The following is a 22,379-nucleotide window of genomic DNA, read 5'->3' on the forward strand; positions in this document are numbered from 1 at the left end:
GAAGGGAAGACACCAATGTATACATATGATATATGTTACCTAATGTGTACTCACGAGGTTCTCTCACTCATTGCATAGCCATGTTCTCTGTGGTCCAGGGAGTCAAAGGGATTCTCCCAAGGCCACATGGACAATAAAAGGCAGTTCTAGGGTACAACTCTATTTCTTGTAGGGCCATTCTGTTCTGTGTCTGAGATGGACCTCAGATGATCTGGATATTGGGGGGGAGGAGGCAGCAGGAAAAAGAGGATGGATTTGAAGGAACAGCAGGAGGTGCCTGCTGCTGCCTGTCTTTGTGACAGAAGGAAGAGGATTCTCCCCACAGATGGGCCTCAGAGATCTCTTTCCTTCTCTCTGTCCTCAGCCCGTCTCGTTGGCAGCCCCCCCGCCTATCAGTCTGTAGGGGATATGTCAGCCAGCGATCCAAGAAAAACAAAACTGGAGCCTTCCTCCCACACACTCTGCAGGACAGGTCCCCCAAACTTCGGCAGTCCCACAGGAATCTGCTTGTGCCAATCAGTCATAGTCAGCAACAAGCCTGCTCGGTCATGTGATTCAAAAGCAGGGCTCACATTTCTCGGGGACTTGGAGGAGGTTACAATCCACAGGAACTATGGAGAGCTTCTCTTCCCGAGATTACATGGATGTCTCTTGTTTCCATTCTCATCCTGTCTTTGATCTGTGGGCTGAAGGCAGGTTTGGACCCATGGGAAGCTCCAACAGGAAGCCTTTCTCTTCTTTGGGGTTTACTGGTAAAGGATCGCTGACCCCACCCAAAACAGATTCAGAGCTGTCTCCAACCTTTCCACGAAAAACGCGAAGAAAATGGATCGTCTCTGTAGACACATTGGAATATTGGGTCTAAAATGAGGGAGGTCATGGTCCCACCTTAATCCTGCTAGGACATCATGTCCAGGCACAACCAGCACCAAGGATGTACTCCTGCACATGGGTGGTGGGTGACTGTATACCCAGGCACGAAGCTGCTAAAGCACATGTTCACCCCAGCAGTTCCCAAGGTCAGGGCTACTGCTTTAGCCATTGTTTATCTAACCCAGCATTTCCCCATACCTCTTTCCCTGTGGGACGTTAATGCGTACCCTGCAGGGAGAAAGGAGATTTCTGGCGTAAAATAAGGTTGAGATAAAGCTGAAGTCAAGAAAATTAATTAGGTTTCCTTAACGGAAAGACTGAAGAAGGAGGATGTCTCAGAATGAGGCGAAGAGAGCAGGGAGTGTGGACACCCCCAGGCTGCTGAGGTTCCTGATGGCCAAGGCAGGAAGGGAGAGCCTGGGTTCCTCTAACAGCTATTGCTGTGCTTCCTGGACATCTTCTCCGCAGCACCCTTTCCTGTAGATTGATGGTCTCCCCCCAATCTGAGTTGTGTATCACTTCGGATTAGATTTGGCTGCAAATAACAAAGATCCTGCAATAGCATATACAGGGTGGGGCAAAAGAAGGGTTACAGTTGTTCATTTGGAAAACAGTACAACCATATTACATGAATAAACTCTGTTTTGCATACTCACAACTGTAAATCTACTTTTGCCCCACCCTGTATTTTTCTCTCATATTAAAATATAAAGAGGGGGTGGTTCAAGGCTGGTATCAGGGACCCAGTTTCCATCTAGTATAGCAGATATCACTGTTAAAATTAAACTCCCCCTCCCCCCCTCTAATCTAAGAAAGAGATGGCACAGCATCACCTTCGACACTCTCAGAAGGTTGACTTCTCTTCAAGACAGGGAAATTTTTTGTGCAAAAGTCCCCCTCCCACCACAGAAACATTATAATCCATCACCTGGATGGGTGGGCACTAGGCCTGTGTGTCTGAGTGCAGGAGGGTCGTTAGGATTTGGCATCCCTTGAGCCCCCTCCTGATTCTGGTTTCAGCCCCCAGTTATTGGTTCCCATAAGCACAGAAAGTGGCAAGTTATGGGTGGCCTGAATAGAGGACTCAGCCCATTCACTCACGAGGGCACCGATCCCCACTTAGCACAGCTTGACCCTAACACCTCAGTGTTGTATAGCCATTGAATGGGTCGGAGTACACACCGGTTCTGTACTCCAAAGATGACACTCTGACTATATGAGAATCAGAAGGAATCAGGTGTCCCCTGTATTTCCAAGATGACTTACCAAAACCAAGCCACCAAGTCAGTGCTGCCCTCATGCCACTGGTCACAGCCAGGGGTGCCCCACAGTAATAGTATCTCTGGGCATGATGTGATTTAAGGACCAGGAACTGGGCTCCTCGTGCTGGTGATGGACTGGTGCACACCAAATAGGCTTCAGTTGGGGGAGAAGGGGACTCTGAACACTCCTGCACATGATCTTTTCTTTCACGACTCTTCTTCTGCTCCTGTTGTATAATAGACCACCCCTAAAACTTAATGGGGGCTCAAAATCCTCATGATTTATTATTGCTTACAATTCTGTGGACTGGCAATCCGAAGGCTTCTTCTGCAGCACTTTTAATGGCTTAACCTAAGTATTTTTTTAAAAAATGTTTTTAATCACTCATCTGTGTGGCTGCAATCATCTAACAGCTCGGCTGGGGCTGGAAGGTCCAAGATGGCCTTCCTGACATGCCTGGCTGTTGGTGCTGCCTGTTGGCTGGGTGCCTTGATTGTCTTCCATGTGGTCTCTCATCCTCCAGTAGGCTAGATGGGCTTCTTCACAACTTGCTGGTCTCAGGTTTCAAGGGTTAAAGTGAAAGTTACAAGGCCTTGGCTAGGAAGTCACAGAATGCCACTTCCACTACATTCAGTTGGTCAAAGTGAATCACAAGGCCAGCCCTGACTCAAGGGGTTGGGGAACAGACTCCATTTCCTGATAGGAGTGTCAAGGTCACATTATGGAGGGGGGAAGACACAGAGAGGCATGACTGATTGGAAGCCATTTTTAATAATCCGTCACATTCTCCTTTGAGAATTTCTATTATTTGTAGAAGTATAATAGACCCTGTTTCTTTCTTCCACAATTCTTATCTTTTCACTATACCTTAATCAGGCTTTATTAATATTCTCTGGGTTCTATTAGAATGCATCAAGCACATATTACATCCAATTTGCTCATTCGATTTTCTACAGTGTCCAATCTGACTTTCACTGACTCTCATACTTTTTATTCAGCAATTTGGCTTTTCATTTGAAAACAAGCTTGTATCATTTCAGACCAATTCTTTTTACTTATATTATTTCAGACCAATTTTTTATGAGTATACTGTATTCCTGAATATTCCTGAAAATGTGAATTAGAATTTTATCAAAGTTTCCTTCTAATCCTCATAATTCCTCCAATATAGTCTCCCTCTCTCCCTCTTTCCCTCTCTCCCTCTCTCTCTTTCTTTCTCTCTCTCTCTCAACTATTGAATCTCTGTTCATATCTGATTATTTTTCTCTATTTGTTCATCCTAACAGATGGGAAGTAAATTTTGTTCAGAATTTGGGAGCAGAGATGGGTTTGATCACAGATTGTATGACTCAAGTTAAATCTTTAAGTTCCAGATAAGCGAAAGGGGGGGGGGGGGGAATTGAATTTGCTGTCTATTTAGCTTTCCAGGATAGAGTTTCCATAGGATTTGAGAGGAACAGTCAAAAGGAGCAATATAGCAACAAATCTGATTTGTTGTGGGGCCTGAAATATAGGCATCCTAACTTGCACACCTGCCCTCATTAGAGGGTAGGTACAGAGCACACCCCTTCGTTTGCTGGGCCAAATGTGGGCTTCGAGTGCCTTGGCCCACCAAAGTCCTGGCACCAGTGGACCGCCAGAGGAACTAGCAGGATTGAGATTTTAACTCTTCTCCTTTGATGTAGCCTTCTCTCTCCTTGAGAACTTGTCACTTTAAGTTTGAGGAGGTAAGTGAGACCCTTATACTTTAGATGAGATTTTGTTTCATAGAGTGGTGCCCACTCCAGTTAGCCTTCCCTGTTACACTCTATCTCACATAAATGTCTCAAACTTCGGGCAAGTGCCAGCTCTGTTGATGGTCATCCTTCATACTGACTGTTCCCCATAGTATATTCCTTTGGTCCATGTAATGGGGATTTGGAAGATAAGGGAAGGAGGGAGAAGTTCAACCATGGGCTCAGGTGACCCTATTGTTCCACTTGAAGACAGAAATTAGGGCTAGATCCCAGATTAGGTGGAGAATTAGAACTGTAAGTCCTCCCTTCCCACCTAAAAGGGTCAAAGCCTTAATGAAGGTGGACAAGAAAAATCCCACTCACCTGTTTGTCTGGGCCTCTGCTCTTAATTCTCACAGAGAAAATACACAAATAAGCTTATAATGCAATTTTTTTAAAAATGATAATCTTCAATGAATGAGAAGCAGGCAACACAACAAAAAGCAGAATTAGACTAGCAAGTGCTTCAGAAGATTGAAAATTTGAATAAGGTCATACAATATTTTATAATAATAAAAAATATTAAAATACTGAAGACAAATAAAACAAAACAATATAGATAGCCAAGAATCAAGTGGAACTTTTAGACATTAAAATATAATTATTGCAAACTTAAAACTCAGTGGATGGACTATTAGAGATTATGAGGAGAATTAGTGAAATGGTAGATAAACCTGAGGCTACTACCTTGAATGCTACTCTGTCAATCAAAGACACTGAAACTGTGAAATAGAAGTTGAGAAGATAATAGTAGAATAAGTAGCTCCAACATACATTTAATAGGCCCGTCGTAAGGTTAGAACTGAGAGGAATTGGGAGAGGCACTGTTAGGAGAATGGCTAAGAATATTTGATAAGTGATCAAAGACATGAAATATCAAAGTAATAACTAGAATATTCCAAAACTAATGTAAAGTAAGAATTGTCAAATTCAGTAAGCACAACCAGTACCAAACAAGTTTCTTTGAAATCCTAAATATATCAAAGTGTAACTATAGAAGACCAAAGACAAAGAAAAGATCTTCAGAGACCCCTAGAAAATGACAAGTAGAGGACAGCAGACTTCTCAGCAGCAATAAGCAAATTCACAAGACAATGAAAGTAATTATCACCCTAGAACTCTGTAATTCACTTTTCCACTCAAAAAAATTTTTTTAACTAAAAGTAATTAAACTCTATGAGTGGTTGAAATAAAATCATTTCAGACAAATGTTTAGAGAATTTGCCACTAACAGACACTCTCTGAAAGAAATATACTAGGATGTACTTTAGGAAAAAGAGATTCAAGCTCAGAAAGAAAAAGTAGAATGTAAGGAGCTATGTGGAGGAAAGAAATAGTAAACATGGTTAAATATAAATATATATTGGATGTATAAAATACTAATAATCTGAAAGATATAAAAATTAGGTGTGAACTAAAATACTGACCAATAATAAGATAGGGGAAGTATGATAAAATTCAAAGTGTGCTAAGGTCCTGAATTTTGGGGGAAGAAAGTGCAGATAGCAATTAACTTGATACTATCCAACATGCATACTAAAAATCAGACAGGATGTATCATCTCTCTTTTTCATTTTTCTTTTTTTTTATTGTCTAAAGTTTTACATATTGTATCATCTCTTAATGAATGGAGGGGAAGCATACAATAAAAAAAGATTCAATTATACTAACAGAAGATTAAAAAAAACACCTATCTAAATAAAGAGAAACATGCAAATTGACCATACCTCTGGTATATCCACCAGCCAATCAGGAGCGAGTATGCAAATTGACCCAACCAAGCTTGGTTGGTTGATTTGCATATCCAGGTGCAGAGCAAAGTCTGAAGACAGGGTAGAAGAAAGTCAAGTGCTGCAGAGGGAGTGAAGCTGTGGAGAAGCAAGCTGGGCAGCAGGGAAGCATGTAGGACTATCAGAAGGGAGGGAAGCACGAAGGGTGGCAGAAAAGGCTGCAGGAAGCCCTATTCTTGCAGGAATCTTCCTGCAACAGGCCTCTAGTTGTAAATATAAAGCACTAGAAGATAAACAACTAAATCCAAGAAAATGTATAATAACAACTATGTAAATAGACCAACGTTTTTGATGAAAGAATAGAAATTCTCAGATTATAATGCTTATCAAAAGCTCTATGCTATATATTCTTGGCAAATATTGACCAAAACAAAAGTGGTATAGTTATTTGGACAGATAGGCATTAGCGCCCAAAGGATTATTAAGGATAAAGATGGTCATTACATGATAAAAGGAACAACTAATAAGAAATATATAAAGTCTCAAATTATACAAAAACTCTAAGACAGGGGTAAGTTTGGTGAATTGAAGGGACAGAAAGATGGCCAGCATGGTTCTAAAGTGTGCCATCCAGGGGCATCTTCTCCTTTCGCTCTAAAACCTCTCAGCATCATCCACCTACTGTCACCTACTCACCAGGACTTCCCAGAGCTCTTCTCTAGACTGTATGCTGGCCATTTCCATCATGGACGCGAGGTACCTCACACCAACATGCCTAAAGCTACGCTTCCTTATCCTCACTTCCTCCACAAATACACTCTTCTTCCTGTGGCCCTGTCTTTGTGGGGCTGTCATAAGCATCTGGTCACTCGTATGGAAAATTAGGAGTCTTCTAGTGGACCTTAGCCCAGTGCCCACAGGTCTTTGCATGGCAAATCAACACTGCAAGTCAAAAGGTGTTTGGGAAGAGGCTTGAAGGACAGAAATCAGCAAGAAGAGCTAGAGTACATTCTTTTACATTTCTGTAGTTTTTCTAATTATAAATAATCCAAACAAAAAGAAAGGTGTGCAGTAAATTTTAAACATCACTCATGATCCCAGTTCCCCAAAAGCAATCCCTGCAATCGTGTACATCCTTTCAGACCTTTTAAGTGCATACAAGCTATAAGTATATGCAAATTTATGTTTTAGATGTTTGCACAACTGTGAATATGTTATATAGATTTTCCAGTTTCTTGCTTTTGTCACTTAATATATTTTGATGTATTTTCACATGAATTATATTTTAATATATGCATAGTATTTCATTTTCTGACTATACTTTAATTCATTTAACAAACCTAATGGACATATAAAATGTTTTGAATTTCCCACTGGAAGAAGCAGCTGCAGTGGACCACTTTGGATGAGCATCTTTGTGCATTTGAGTGAGAAAATCTGCTGAATAAATGTCTAGAAGTAGAATGTCTGGGTCAATGGATATTCACATTTTAATCTTTGATTGATGTTGCCAGACTGCCTTTAAAGTGTTTTCTCAATTTACCGCCTTCCCAGTGGGTATATATTTCCCTACCAACTCCCTAGCATAAGCATGATCAATCTAGAAATATTTTGCCAATCTGATAGGTGAAAAAATATTTTTGTTGTTTTAATCTATATTTGTTGGTTTGAGCACCAAGTTTCTCTATTTCTTTTAAAATGAATGTCTAGTTCTAGTCTCCTGCACATTCACTATTGGGTTGTTTTCCCTTTTTATTGAGTCGTAGAAAGTTCTTTATCCACTCTCACTATTAACCTTTTAGTGTGTAATAAATGTTGAAAATATTTTTTTCTCAATTTGTCATTTATACTTTAGTTTTATTTATGATGCCTTTTGCCTCAGAAATTTTAAATATTTATGCAGTTCAGCCTTTTCTCTCGTGATTTCTGGCCTTATTTTTTTCACCACGTGGTTTTTAACGATCTGTTAATGATTTTACTCTCTAGTTAATCACGACTTCCTCAGGGCAGAGGCTGCCTCTTCTGCAAAGCTGTAGATCCCTAGCCAGAAATCACTCACCTCCCCAGCCTTGGCTATGATAAGTGCTCAATAAATAAACAGGCTTTAAAATTTTATTGAATCGACAGAGTTCAGCGTGCTATAAAACAGGCAAGCACAGAAAATTTAATTCTAACACCGAGGATGAGGGGAAAGCTCTAAGGTAAATTGGCCCGCAAAACCAAAATGCACGGCGAGTCAGTCAGGAAGCGTGATTTCAATCAATAAGTGGAATACTCAGGGTCAAAGTCAGCTGGTAATAGAAAATTATTAAAAAGATCACGAGAAACAGGTTCCATATTTGTTTCATATCAAAAAGCTGTCTTGTCACCGAATTATCTGCTTTCAGAATCAGAGTTTAATATGGAAGCGTCATTGTTTAATATAAAAATAGTCACGGCTTAATACGAAAAGTCAGAATTTCATATTAAAATAACAAAGTGGGGCGTTCACATGATAACCTGCGAACCGCGCGCCTGATGACCCTCTTTAACCACAATAGCTACCCCGGGCCTGTCCCTCGCTGGCGGCGCCGCACTGGAGGGCACTCGGGGAGGGAGAAAGGGCAGACGGTCTCTGCCAGGGCTGCACACCCACGCTCTGAAATGTTCCAGCTGTGTACGTCCTCACTGTTGCTTCACAAAACCTGGGAAAGCCGTGGGACTTTGAGGAAATCCCTCGGCCCTCGGGTTGGCTACTTGAAAAACAAAAGGGTCACTGGGTGATCTGGGCGGCTGCTGTTAGACCCGCAGAGGTCAGGGAGTCTGGAGTCTTCCTGTGGAATGGTCGCCAGGGCCCTGCCTCGTGTGATTCCCTGGCGACTCAATCGGAGGTGTGAAGGCAAACCATCATAGCTGTTACCAGCTGTTCTGTGAAGTGCTCTGGGAGCCCCCAAGGGTAACAACACCGGTGTCTGTATGAGGCAAATTAAATTCCAGGGTCTGGTGTGAAGCTGGAGCGGGCCTTGATGTGTTTATCTCTCTGCTGCTGGGCTCCTGTGGGGCCTATCGCTCAGCCGAGATAAGAGGGAAGGGGATAGACTGGAAGGGGCAGTCTTCCCTCTTTATCTAAGGTTTATAAGCATTTTATTATATAAATCATAACCTGGTCACTTCCTGAAAAGACTCAAGATGGTTTATTAATTCACTTGAGTAACAGGTACTCTATCCTGCACTCTGCCAGACCCCATGGGAAAGATAAAAACACCTGGGGAGAAATGAATCCTATGTCTTCCCTGGTATTACAGAGGCCCTGGGTGTACAAGGGCTATGAGGACACAGAGGGAGGAGTAAGCATCTTTGATAGTCCAGAGGTGAGCCTGGTGGGGAAGAGGGAAGGGAAAGGAAATGATTTCTTGAGGGGCTTCTAAGAGGCAGTGAGTCATAATGATCAAGAGCACAAGTTTGGGACAGATAAGACTGGGTGCAATCTCTCTCAACCTCAGTTTCCTAATATGCAAAGTGGGATAACAGAACTTTCCTTATTGAATTGTTGGGGAGATTAAATGAAGAATGCATATAAAGCACTGAGCATGCTGTCTGGGATGAATGTGGCAAGGACACAATTATAATTATTACTAGTGGCCTGGTGCATGAAATTCATGCTGGGGTGGGGAGGAGTCCCTCAGCCCAGCCTGCACCCTCTCCAATCGGGGACCCCTTGGGGGATGTTTGACTGCTGGTTTAGGCCTGATCCCCAGTCAGATATCCTTCTTGCAATCTGGGACCACTGGCCCCTAACCACTCACCTGCCTGCCTGCCTGATTGCCCCTAACCCCTCTGCCTGCCTGCCTGATCACCCCTAACTGCCTCTGCCTGCCTGCCTAATTGCTCTCATCTGCCCTCCCCTGCCAGCCTGATTGCCTCTAACCACATCTGCCTTAGCCCCACCACCATGGCTTTGTCCAGAAGGATGTCCAGAAGGTTTCTGGAAGATCTCCTGGTCCAATTAGCATATTACTATTTTATTAGTATGGATGATTCTCGTGCACTCAGTCACTGAGATGGGCTTTATCATCAAATATTGCATTGTGTTCATTTTATAGATGAGGAAACAAAGGCTCCAAGAGTTTATATTATAGCATGGAAGGGACAGAAGCAATGGTCTAAGAAAATGGGTCAAAGCCCATTTTCTTTCCACTGTTCTGATGCCTCTAAAGGAAGTTTTCCCAGAAGACCTGATTTTTTTATTTATTTATTTTTTTATTTTTTATTTTTTTATTTTTTTAGGTTTTTCCTTATATTTTTATTTTTACACATTCTTGTGACATTTTCCTTTGTAGGGAGCAGGAGGTTAGCAAGGTAAGCCTTCCAAATAAGTCCATTCTCAATATACATTTTAAACAAACAATATGGAAATAGCCCATGGGAAGGTGAGAAACATTCCATGAACATGGTTATCAGAAGACCTAATATTTGAATTGAGTGATAGAGATTGAAAAGAAGTTTCTTTATGGAGGTTAGGCCCAATGCAAATGCCAGGCAAAGGGAACAGTATGTGCTAAAGCACAGAGACAAAGAGGAATGAGCTGTCTGGGGTTGGGGTGGGAGAGAAGCTGGTAAGGCTCTGGGTTTATGATGTTTCTCTCCATAGAGGAGGATGAGGCAGAGGGCCTGGAGGTAGACCAACTGGAGGACTCAGTGATTCCATCTCATTCTCTGCCCGCCCTGAAGCTGAACCCTCACAACTAATGGAAATCAGAACCACCTCCATCCCATCTTCTGGTCTCAGATGGCCCTGAGGTTCCCTAGTGTCCATTTGACCAATATCATGTTCATTGCCGGAGCCTCTCTGAGTTTCTTCCTCCACAGTATCCTACCCCCAGACCCAAGAGATTTTGTGTGTGTTAGTGGGTATTTTGTATTAAAATAAACAGAAGAGAGAATCAAACTACTCACCGGGCTTGCTGTAAGGGCTCCAGATTAGGTGATGAGATCGGAGTAGGATGAGGTTCTGGCTCGGGAGGAGTTCCCCACCTGAATAGGGAGACAGATAACCAAAGTCAACTTTACCATCAAGCTGACCTTTAAGTGGGTCGGGACTTGGGTCAGTGGCAGTACCAAGGGGTAGAGGAGAGTTTTAGCACCCTCATCATCTCAATCAGCCTGTTCCTATTCTTTGGTGGTCTTTCAGTTTCAATAAATTGAGTCCAAGTATTTTTTGTTAGGTAAAATCCTTTGTGGTAACCAGAATTGTAGGATGACACTCACCCTTGTATAATCCCTTTTCTTTGAATGCTGATGAAACCTATAAATACAGAACCACTCTTGGGATTGTTTTACATTATATGGCAAAAAGGGATTTTGCTGGGTGGTCCTGACTCCAGCAGGTTATCCCTTTAAAGGCAGACATTTTCCCTGGGTGGTCACAGAAGAAGAAACCGGTGAGACCTGCTCCTGCTGGCCTGGAAGAAAGCAGACTGCTGTGCTGTGAACTGCCAACCCACAGAGGTGGCCTCCAGCTGCTGACGGGTCCCCAGCTGACAGCAAGAGAGAAAACAGGGATCTCAGTCTTACAACCTCAAAGAGTGGAATTTGGTCAATAACCTGAATGCGCTCAAAAGGGAGGTCTTCCCCCAGAGCCTCCAGAAAGGAATGCAGCCTGGCTGACCCTGAGCAGAGAGCCCAGCCTTGCTGTGTATGCTCAGACGTCTGACCTACAGGACTGTGAGCCCATAAATGGGTCCTGCTTTGAGCTGATAAATTTGTGGCAAACTGTTACACAGCAACAGAAAACTAATACGATGATTCTCACATGGATATAAAAAGAACATGTCAGTTCTTTTTAACTCATTAATTAATGGAGGATCCACAGAACTGTACATGTGGGCCTTCAGGGATGTTGGAAATAAACACAAAAAATACAAAAGTAGTCAATATCCACAGTGCCAGTAATCATTGCCCTTCCAATGGACAAAATTCATTTGAATTTCCATGGATGGGAATCAAGGCATTACGAGTTTTCTCCCATTTATAAAGCTGCAAGATAGCTGTAAAACAATGAAAGGAGCAGATAACCTGTAAGAAAGGGTTATCTAAAAGGACCAGATAAGAATTATCTAGAAGTCACTAGAAGGACTTCCAGGAATCTTTATTGCCCAGTGGAAAAGATTTTCACAATTTTTCCTTGTAAGTGGAAGTGAAGCTTCAAGATAGGCCACCACTGCCACATCCCTCACCAACAGCACTGCCACCACTAAGTCCCGTCTCACAGAGATTGTGAACTGGCCACAGGTGGGGATTCAGTGAGGTCAAGGGCTGGAAGGGCTCAGCCCAGCCTTGATTATTTACATCTTTCATATCTGTTACCTCCCTCATGATCTGTCTTCTCACAAGACTCCTCTGGGAACCAAGTGAAACAGGTAACAGTAACCCCCATCATGTTGCCAAGGAAACTGAGGCCCAGAGAGGAGGGGAAACAAACCCAAGTTCACTCAGAGAATCGCTGGATCCCTGCCCTTCTCATTCAGGACTTGTCTTTTCCACACACTCCCATCCTCGGGTGAGCTTTCTGACCCCACACCCTTCTCGCCTATGTGGTGGGCTGGTCTCCCTTCCAAAGGCAGGACTTGGCTTCTGACTTGGGGACTGGCTATGGCCTCAGATGTCCTGTGTGTGTCCAGTCTGCAGAACACACTGCCTGGACTCTGCAGATCCTGCCTGACCGGTACCCCCCACCCCAACCCTCTTTGTGCACTGAACACATTCATGCCCGTCTTGCCTTTGGCTCCAGCAGCCCGATAGCCCCCAGAACTGTGCCCAGACATGACTTGCCCAAACCTGCTGTTCTAGGGCCACCGCCCCGCCTCCCAGGCTGCCCACCCTGGCCACCCGCCTCTGTTGGTTTCCCACTGGCACATGGGCTGAGAAGTCATCTGGGAGGCCAGGCATGCCAGTCTGCCGGAGCCTCTTCCCAAACCCTCCTACTGGCCAGTGCCAACTACTCGTGCGGGACAAGCCACCGATGCCAGGTTGGGCAGCTGGCTGGCAAGCTGGCCACCTGCTCGGCTCACAGTGTGTAGAGTTTTTATTTTTGTATTTTTGCTTTGCCTTTTGGGTCCTGGAGCGGAGACTCAGCTGAGAGGACTCAGAGAGAGGCTAGTCCAGCCCACCCTGTCCAGACACAGTCGCTGAAGCCCAGAGAGGAGCTAAGCCCTGGGAGGGCTGAGCTCACTGCCTAGGAGCCTGGGGCTGCATTGGACCTGCCAGGTCAAGCAGCGATTTAGTGACAAACCCCTAATGGTCTGCTCCTTGGGGGCCCTTGTGGGTACAGATCACAGGGGAGTGGGTACAGGCTGATCAAGGCTTTCGGATTTGCTAACAGGGCAGAAGGGCTGGAGAATCTGAGTTCTGCAACCAAGTGTCCGGGTGTGACACTTGTGTGATGTCAAGTGTCTGGGTTTCCTCGTTCTTGTCCCCTCCCCTGTCCCTGTGTCCCATGCTCCAGTCCCGTGAAGGAGCCACATGCCGTTCCCCAGACGCAGGACATTCTTCCACCCCACAAAGCCTTCCATCCTCTCGCTCCTGCAGCCTGAGATGTCCTTTCCTGACTCCTGCTTGTTTCAAGATTCAGGCCAAAGCTCCCCATGGATCTCTGCTCCCTTCCTGCCTGCCTCATGGACGCCTGCTCCCTGGGAGTCACCTGCCTCCTTTGGCACATCCTCACCCTTGTATCAGGAGCCAGGATGCCTGATTCCTCTCTTTATTCACCTGTCCACCTGCCTTTAGCATGTGAGCCTCTTGGAGGTGGTGGTCTCACCTTAATTCACCTCCATACCTGCACACCTGTGCAAGGTCAGGCACACAGTCAGAGTTTGTTAAATGTTTGCTGAGAACGGGCCACATTCAGAAAGCATAAGGGACAAGTGCCTTCAGGGAGATTTACTGAGGCTTTCGAAAGCATCAAGTGTATGTAATTATGGAGAAACATATGGAAATAATACAACTAAACTTAGAAATTTACCTTGGTTAAAAATATCATAACACAGAAATGAGCTTAAAGACTATTTAATGAGTCCCCGATCTTAAAATGGAATCTCATTTTTAAACATTTTAAGTACATCCTGTTTATTGAAAGTATAATAACTTTTTTAAAAGGTCCAGATGCCTTGGGCAATTCTTGAGCATGAATATTTCTGAAATTTGTTTAACTTCTTTTTTTTTTTTCAAAGAGAGAGAGAAAGAAGGAAATCAAGAAGGAAAGAGAGGGAGGGAAAAGGAAGGGGGAGGGAGGGAGGGAGGGAAGGAAGAAGAGAGGAGGAAGGGAGGGAGGAGAGAAAAGGAGGGCGGGAGGGAGGGAGGGAAGAAGGAAAGGTTTGTCAGAAACAGCCCTTTGATTTCCTTCACAGGGCTCATCAGGCTCATTATGCCATTGGGGCAAATGAGGCCACCTGCCTGTGTCTTGCCTCCTTCATCCAAAGCCGGAGCAGGGTGCTGTGATGAGAGAAGTGCTGGGTGTTGGCCATGGGTCACTGAGTTACCTTTCAATTACCCGGACCCAGCAGCGGAGAGAAAGCTTTCTCCTTTAGGAGGGGCACGAGGTCGTTAGCGGCGAGGGAAGTCTGGGCAAGGAGCACAGGTGGCTCTGAAGCCTCATCTGTACTGACAGTTGAAGCCACATCTCTCCCTCCTCTGAGCCTCGGTTTCCAAAATGAGGGTGTCGCCCTGAATGAGTCTAAGCTCGCTTGCACCTTCACGAGCCGTGAGCCGCCTCTGGCAGCTGGTTGTGAACAAGCAGAAACCGCTTCGGGGCTGGAGAATGTTGCAGTGCCCAGGCTCCTGGGAGACACCTTCCTCTTTCTCACAACTTCCCCAAAGCCACAGAGCGAGGTGATGTGCCAGCTGCTGGGGACCTCCCAGTACCCCGTCTGCATTTTGGATCCTTTGTGTGTTCTTCGTGCCTGGAAATTATTCAGCTTTATCTTTGACCTGTCAGCATGTTCCTCACGTCTCAAAACAGCTGTTGGAAAGTGAAATGGTTGGACCTAAGCAACGGGGGAAGGAGGGGGGGGGGTTGTTTATTTTCATGCCGGTGATCCAAGAAATGCACATGACTCCTTTTGTGGGCTGTGTTAAAATGTCTCTGCGGGTCTTTATCATTCCTAATTGTAAAGCGGCTTCACAGTGTCTCTGAAGCAAAGAGTGGGTAGGGGTGGCCAGAAACCCGGGATTTACGTTGTATGTAGTACAGCTGGAAGGGGCAAGAACACTTCTGCAGGAGTGTGTAAATGTTCAGACTAGCAGACCAACGAGCCAGGGTTTGTAGACCTGAGCTTGGAGAATGGTTATGGGTGGTGCCCACTCACAACCCAGGGCTGAGTCACGCCCCTCGGTCTCTTACATAGGTTTCTACTCACCTACACCTCCCCTGTCCTGGGCGGGAAGCATGCCAAGTGGGACTGTGACCAATGGAAGGTCAGTCAGGCAAAGGCCATGGGAAGGGGAGCTCTCAGCAGACCAGCATCTGGATAAGCTTGGGATATAAATAGAAGCAGGACTCAGCTGAGTGTTCTCTTTATTTGTCCTAGGGAACAAAGGACTGCCTGGAGGTGGGGTGCAGAGGGAGGAGTCTCCTAGAGAAACCCCCAGGCTCTGGGGGCAGAAGCAGGGCTCTTCTCACTCTCAGGGTGCTTGTGCAGGGTGCTGAGTAAAGTCCAGCAAGTGTAGGTGAGGTCAGGCTCCCTTCCATCTCCCCCTCCCCCGCCCCCCTGCATATCACCAACAGAGTCAACTAGTCAACCCCAACTAGGCAATGCCACGTGCTGTCCTGATCGCTGCTGAGACTAGAATGCCAAGATGCAAGAGGAAATGAGAGTGAATGCAGGACCGCAAGGCGTCTCTGCCCAGCTCACCTCCAAAGGGCCTCCCTCTGATGGCACAGCCTGCAGACCTCTCCTGGAGCCGCATCCCACAGCCACCTGACTCTCCCTCACTCCCACCAGGGGTGGAATATGGCCAGACTCCTGCTCAGCACTGCAAAGGAGGAAGAAACCTCAGCAAATGAGTATAGAGAGGGGCTTCCAGGGGTTAGTCCTGATGGTGCTGCTTCATAGTGGGGGCTACTGGAGCCCCCCAAAAGCTCAGGCTTCTCAGAGGAGCCAGGGACTCTCACAGGATGCCCACAGGGGGAAGAAAACTGGCCATGGGAGCCCAGGGTCCACGTGGAAGAGGGCCTCAGGGGGGAATGATTCCTCATCTTGAAGTTGTTCTCAGGCATCTGAGGTTCTGCAGGGTCAACCCAGGTAAGAGTCCCCTGGAAAGCCTGAGTGCACCCACTATTCTGCTGCAGGGATGGGGCAATAGGCAAAGCCCGGAGGAAGGCTGTGACTCCCCCAGAATTCACAGAGTGGTGGAGCAGATCAAAGAAACCACATGCAACCAGGATGGTGCCTGTGGACACTCTCAGCCAAGGAGGGGCAGTGGCCACGCCGGGTGACAGTGTACATGGAGAAGTTGGTGAAGCAGAAGGGGAGGGGAAGAGGAGGGGAAGGAAAGGATGGAGAGAACAAGAGGGGATGGAGGGGGTTGTGATTGGGGGAAGATTACCATTTCTTGGCAGATCTTGGTGACGTGGTAGCTATGGTAAACAGGAAGGGGAGGAAGAAATGAGCCATTCTTGAGCAGAAAGGCTCAGGTGGCGCTGGCACTGCCCGCTCCCCAATGGCAAGGAAGAGGAGGGAGAGGGGAGAGAGACCAGGGAGGCTCCAGAAGGAGGGCTTAGCAGAGCCCATGCCCAGCACCCACCTAGGATTTTCCAGAGGGGCTTCCAGAGGACCCCTGTGGGCATACCCATGCCCTGGATCCCACCAAGATGACTGGGGATGGAGCAGGAGGAGGGGTGGGTCCACGGCAGCCCCAGGGGCCACCCTCTCTTGCCTGGATAGAGTCAAGAAGGGCTTAGACCAGAGACTCCCCAGGGAGAGAGTGTTCCCTGACATGGCTGGCCACGGGGAACAGCAAGCTGAGGACAGGATCTTCCAAAATGCATAAAGTGCATCAGATGGACAGCACCCACTTTACATCCACAACTTTTGCCACAAGAAGGTCTGGGAGTCGGGATCTTACTTGATCCAATCTCTCCAACTAGAAGGAGGACGCAATGGCATTCTGTGAGCCATTCCTCGGGGACTCCTGGGGACTGTTTTGGGAGACATGGGAAGCTCTAGGAGTTCACACACAGGGAAGGGAAGCCACATTACTGGGTCCTTGCCTGAGAGCATGCAGCCATCAGAGGCAGGGTGAAGGGGCCACGACTGGCCAGGCCTGCCTTCCCAGGAGCAGGGCACGAGAGCGCACAGCTGCTTGGAGCAAGAAAATGCTCTTCGCTCTTCGCCTGGAAGGTGGAGAGCATTAGAAGGAAATGGGGAATTTCACTCCAAATGCAGTTGAGATCATATCTTGGCTTTGTTCCCCACGAATGCACAGTTATTTGTATTTCAGCATAAATTCTAACTCCGGGGACCTGGTTAACAAAGGCAGTGCTCAGGCGCATTCCCCCAGAGGCCAGCCAGATGGAAAGCCCAACAGAATTTCACTTTGAAGTGTTTTGTGTCATCTGACTCATTTGCAAAAGAAATGAGCTTTATGGGATGTTCAAATGTTTCCAGACATAACCAGTTGCCCCCAAGCGAGAATAAAGTTATAATCTCTCCTTCACCTTGTGCACACACAGGCGGGCACGGATGTACACAGGCTGTTGGAATCAAAACCCGCCTCCTCCCCAGGCTCTGCAGGGGGTCAGAGAGGAGGGGAAATAAAAATAAAAACACCTCGGATCTAGAAATGATGGATTTGTTTTTCCCCCATTTTGACAGTGGAATCAGAACAACCGTATGGCTGGTCTAATGCATTACACATTCATTTGTCATTAGGATGATGTAAAATAGGTGACTAGATATGCTCAGGGGTCCAGCCTCAACGGCTCTGTGGGGTCAGGGGATGAGCACAGATAGATGTGAGTTCTAATCTTAGCCCTGCAGATTTCTAGCTGCCTGACCCTAGATAGTAGCTTCTGCCTCTGAGCCTCAGTTTCCTTTCCTGTAAAGTTAGCATAAAAATGTTCTCGCCTGGCTGCAGTGGCTCAGTGGTTGAGTGTCAACCTATGAACAGGAGGTTACGGTTCGATTCCGGTCAGGGCACATACCTGGGTTGTGGGCTTGATCCCCTGTTGGGGGCGTGCAGGAGGCAGCCAATCAATGATTCGCTCTCGTCATTTATGTTTTTTATCTCTCTTTCCCTCTCCCTTCTTCTTTGAAATCAATAAAAACATATTTTTAAAAAATGAACACATTCAATAATAAAAACCTAGTAAAGTAATGAATACAACCAAAAAACAATTTAAAAAGTCCAATAAATTATACATACTTCAGAAAATAGTCATCAAAATAAAAAGGGGAAAACAGAAAATATGGCATTAAAATGGATGGGCCTGGAGAGTATTATGCTAAGCAAAATAAGCCAATCAGAGAAAGACAAATACCATATGATCTCACTAATATGTGGAATCTAATTAACAAGATAAACTGATGAACAAAATGGAACCAGAAGCATGGATACATGGAACAGACTGACAGGTGCCAGAGAGGAGGAGTGGGGTATGGGTGACCGGATAAAGAAGGTGAAGGAATTAGCTAAAGAATATCTATGTCTACCCCATAGACATGGGTAATAGTGTGGTGAAGGCCAAGGGAGGGAGGCAGGAATGGATTGAAGTGAGCAAAGGGAGGGGGGAATGGTGGACATCTGTGATAATGTCAAGATTTAAATTTTTTTAAAAATATATATTTTATTGATTTTTTTTCAGAGAGGATAGAAAGTTAGAAACATCAAATGAGAGAGAAACATCGATCAGCTGCCTCCTGCATACTCCTCACTGGGGGTGTGCCCGCAACCAATGCTCATGCCCTTGACTGGAATCAAACCTGGGACCCTTGGGTCAGCAGGCCGACGCTCTATCCACTGAGCCAAACCAGTTAGGGCAAAATTAAAAATCTTTAATAAAAAAATAAAGAGAATGGTGATAGAACCAAAGGTACTGATGAGATTTTAGGAGGACTCTATGTATATCTCTATACTAAATATCTTTAATATTAGGGGAAATTGATAATCTTGTTAGAAAATACAAATTGGTGAAACTGAGTAAAGAAAATAAGAAACTATGGGAGAACGCATTTATTGAAGAACCATTGCCAAATAAGGCTAAGAGATCATACTGCTTTATGAGAAAACCTTCCTAAATCTTCAGGCAACAAATAATTCCCATGCTATTTAAGCAGTCACAGACCAAAGAAAAATATGGAAATCTTTTCAACTCCTTCTATAAACCCAGCATTTCCCTGATTACCAAGCTTAACAGAGATGTCAGCTAGAATATGCTTGCCTATAGACTTTAAAAAATTCCAAATAAAGCAATAGCAAATAAAATACAGAAATACATTTAAAATAATATACCAAATAAGGTTTCTTTCAAGAAGGCTAGAATATTTTGTATAGTAGTATCTGGCCAGTAGTATTTTACAGGAATATATAATGTTCTTGGAAACACTATATATATCTATCCTATATGATAAAAGTCTAATATGCAAATTGTCCCCTCGGGCAATCATTCCACTGCTAGCTATGACATGTGATGACCAACAGGGGGTGGCACAGAACATGGCAGGTGTCGGCGACACAATGCCTGCAGTGGGCAGCAGGGGAGGTGCTGCCGGCCCCAATGGGCCCCAACAAGAACATGACCCCAGCAGTGCTGGGATGGTGGGGCAGGTGAGCGGGTCAAGGCAGGCCCCATCATCCCACTGATGGCAACTGGCAGAGCAGTGGGGGTGGGGCCCCAGCCCTGATCGATCACCCTGCAAGTGGGATGGTGGAGCAGGTGATGCGGCAGCATCAGGCCAAGTGAGACTGCGGGCTGTAACACTGGGGGCAAAAGCTGGGGCCCTATCTCTGCAGGCCACCTCAAGGGACCCCACCCATGCACAAGTTCATGCACCAGGCCTCTAGTATCTACATATCTATATACACGTGTGTGTGTGTGTGTGTGTGTGTGTGTGTGTGTGTGTGTATGTGGCTATTCAGTAAGCCAAGTGCAGTTTGAATGTTACAATCATTTTTAGAGTTATTGCAGTCAATGTGAAAATCATGTTTTTTCGAATCTGTTTTGAGCCTATTGAGTTGCTTGTGAACATATGTGTATTGTATATATTCTGTATAGTTATATTGTACTGAAATATTAGCTTATTTGCTATAAGAAAAGTATGTAAGAGTACCTTTTTCTAGTCTGGTTGTTTAATTTTTTTAAAAAAGATTTAAACTTTTAAAAAATCTATAAACTGGACTTCATTACACAGTCACAAATAAAGTTACAGTTAGAAGGAAGGGTTAGGGAAAAACTAATTTTGAATGTCTTTGAATGCAGACATAAAGCTAAGATATGGATTTTTTTTCCTCATTAAAACATCTTAATGCTTTATGGAATAGAGAAAAGAAAGGTTAGAATGGTTTGATGAAAATATATGAATATGATCCATTACATTAATGGGTTAAATAAGAAATACGAGTATCTTGAAAATGCAACAAAGGAACACAATTCAACCTCTATACCAAAATTTAGATACTCTTAATAAATTTGGGATAGAAAGAGATTTCCTTAACTGAAATGAATATCTCTCTACTACAGATAGCCAACATCACACTGAATCTGAAATGCCTCTATTTCACAGAGGACAGCTGATGGATTGCTAAACAAAGAGTTTGAATAGTACAAAAAAGGAGTCAGAGATGTTATTTGCAGATGCTATAATTTTCTAGCTTGAAAATCCAACAGCATCAACTAAAAAAGCTATGCTAGAATGGATGCGAATAATCAGAAAGGTGGTCAGTTACCAAATAAAAAAACAAACAAAAATCAATCATTCTTAATACAGTAACAATGACATGGGGGTGAGGGGGGGGGGTCTAAATGATAAAAGATTCCATTCACATCAGTAGCAGAAATATTGAATACATGGAACAGACTGATGGGTGCCAAAGGGAGGGTGAAGGTGACTGGATAAAGATGGTGAAGTGACCCAGAAATTACTCTAACAAGAAATGTACAGGATTTATATGACAAAGCTAAAATGTTTTACTGAGAGATATGAAGAAAAGTTGAATACATGAAAAAATATATATACAGCCCCTGTCTATAGACACACAGGCTGAGCACTTCACAACTCCAATGTGAATGGCGCCCCCTGGAGTTGTGCAATGTAATGGCCTTGGACATATTGTGTTCCTGGTTAGAAAATTTCAGTAATGTGAAGTTATCAATTTCCCCAAATGAATTTGTAAATTTAATAAACAGTTGAAATCTAGCAGGATATTTGAGAACTTAGAAAAGTTATTTTGAAGTTCATAAATCTATAATGATAGCCAAGAACATTTTGCAAAGAAATAGTAAACAAAAAGGCTTATACTACCAGGCATTAAAACATATTATATGGTTACAGTAAAGAGAACAGGGATGTACAGGTAAAGAAATTTGATACATTCAGCTCAATGAAACAGACAGTCCACAAATAGACACAAATTTATTGATAGGTGCAAATTTAGTATATGATAAAGATAACTTTCAAACATATATATTGGGGGTTGAAGGGAAATGGATTATGCTACAAGTGGTGTCAGGACTATTAGCTAACCAATTAGGAAAAAATGAACAACATTTTAAAATAGCATAAACAAAAATTTTTTTTTCATTTATAGTTAAGATCTAAATGGAAAGAATGAAAGAAGAAAATATGGGTGGATAGTTTTATTTTCCTGGGGTATTTTAGGACTTTTACTTAAGACAATATTTTTATTGTCTTAGACATGGACAAATCATCAGTCATTTTTGCTTGCATTACAAAAAACATACAAAACTCCTAAATATTCCAAATTTTTAATTTTCTATATGAATGGAGCAAAGTTTAATTGAAACTCTCATGAATGAACAAGTTATAAATGGAAATACTACTTTGTTTAGAGAGTCATATAGAACTTTTAAAACATCTGTTTCATTAAGCCATAATTTATATACAATAAAATTTAGCAATATTATTTGTATTTTAATTGAAGTCTTTATTGCGATATTGTAGATTCACTTGTAGTCATAAGAAATACTGCCAAGAAATCTCGTGTACCCTTTACCCAGTTTCTTCCAATGGTGCTATGTTGTACCACTACAGTACAGCATCACAACCTAGATATTGACATTAATAACATCCACTGGTGTTATTCAGATTTCCCCAGTTTTATTTGTCCTTGTTTGTATGCGTGTATATAGTTTTATAGAAGGCTATGCCATGTGTAGCTCTGTCACCACAAAGATCCCTGATGTTGCCCTTTTATGACTACATCCATATCAAAACACACACACACACACACACACACACACACACAATTTCATAAGTTTTAACAAATATATACAGTCATGTAATCATCTCAAAAATGTTGATAGAAAACATTTCCATCACCCCAAAAAGTTCTCTCCTGCCTCTTTGCAGCCAATTCCTTCCCTAAGCAACCACTGATCTGCTTTTATTTGAATTTTCCTTTTTAACGAGCTTCATAGAAATGGAATCAACATAATGTTTTTTGAGATTACCCATGTGTTGCAAATATCAGTGCATTTCTTTTATTGCTGAGTAGTAGTCCATTGTATGACTATATCCCTTCATCA

The 22,379-nt window shown here is 43.9% G+C and overlaps 1 long non-coding RNA gene across 1 annotated transcript in view; it reads right to left on the minus strand.

Annotated features, from left to right (window-relative positions):
* The window catches only part of LOC311630065, a 176,359-nt gene that overhangs the window by 19,959 nt on the left and 134,021 nt on the right, over window positions 1-22,379 (minus strand). Inside the window, exon 4 of the long non-coding RNA XR_014796306.1 lies at window positions 10,577-10,654. This is a non-coding gene — a long non-coding RNA (uncharacterized lncRNA). The remainder of the gene's footprint in view (window positions 1-10,576; window positions 10,655-22,379) is intronic.

Source organism: Pipistrellus hanaki (genome assembly GCF_964339955.1).
Source record: "Pipistrellus hanaki genome assembly, chromosome: 11".
Lineage (NCBI taxonomy): Eukaryota > Metazoa > Chordata > Mammalia > Chiroptera > Vespertilionidae > Pipistrellus > Pipistrellus hanaki.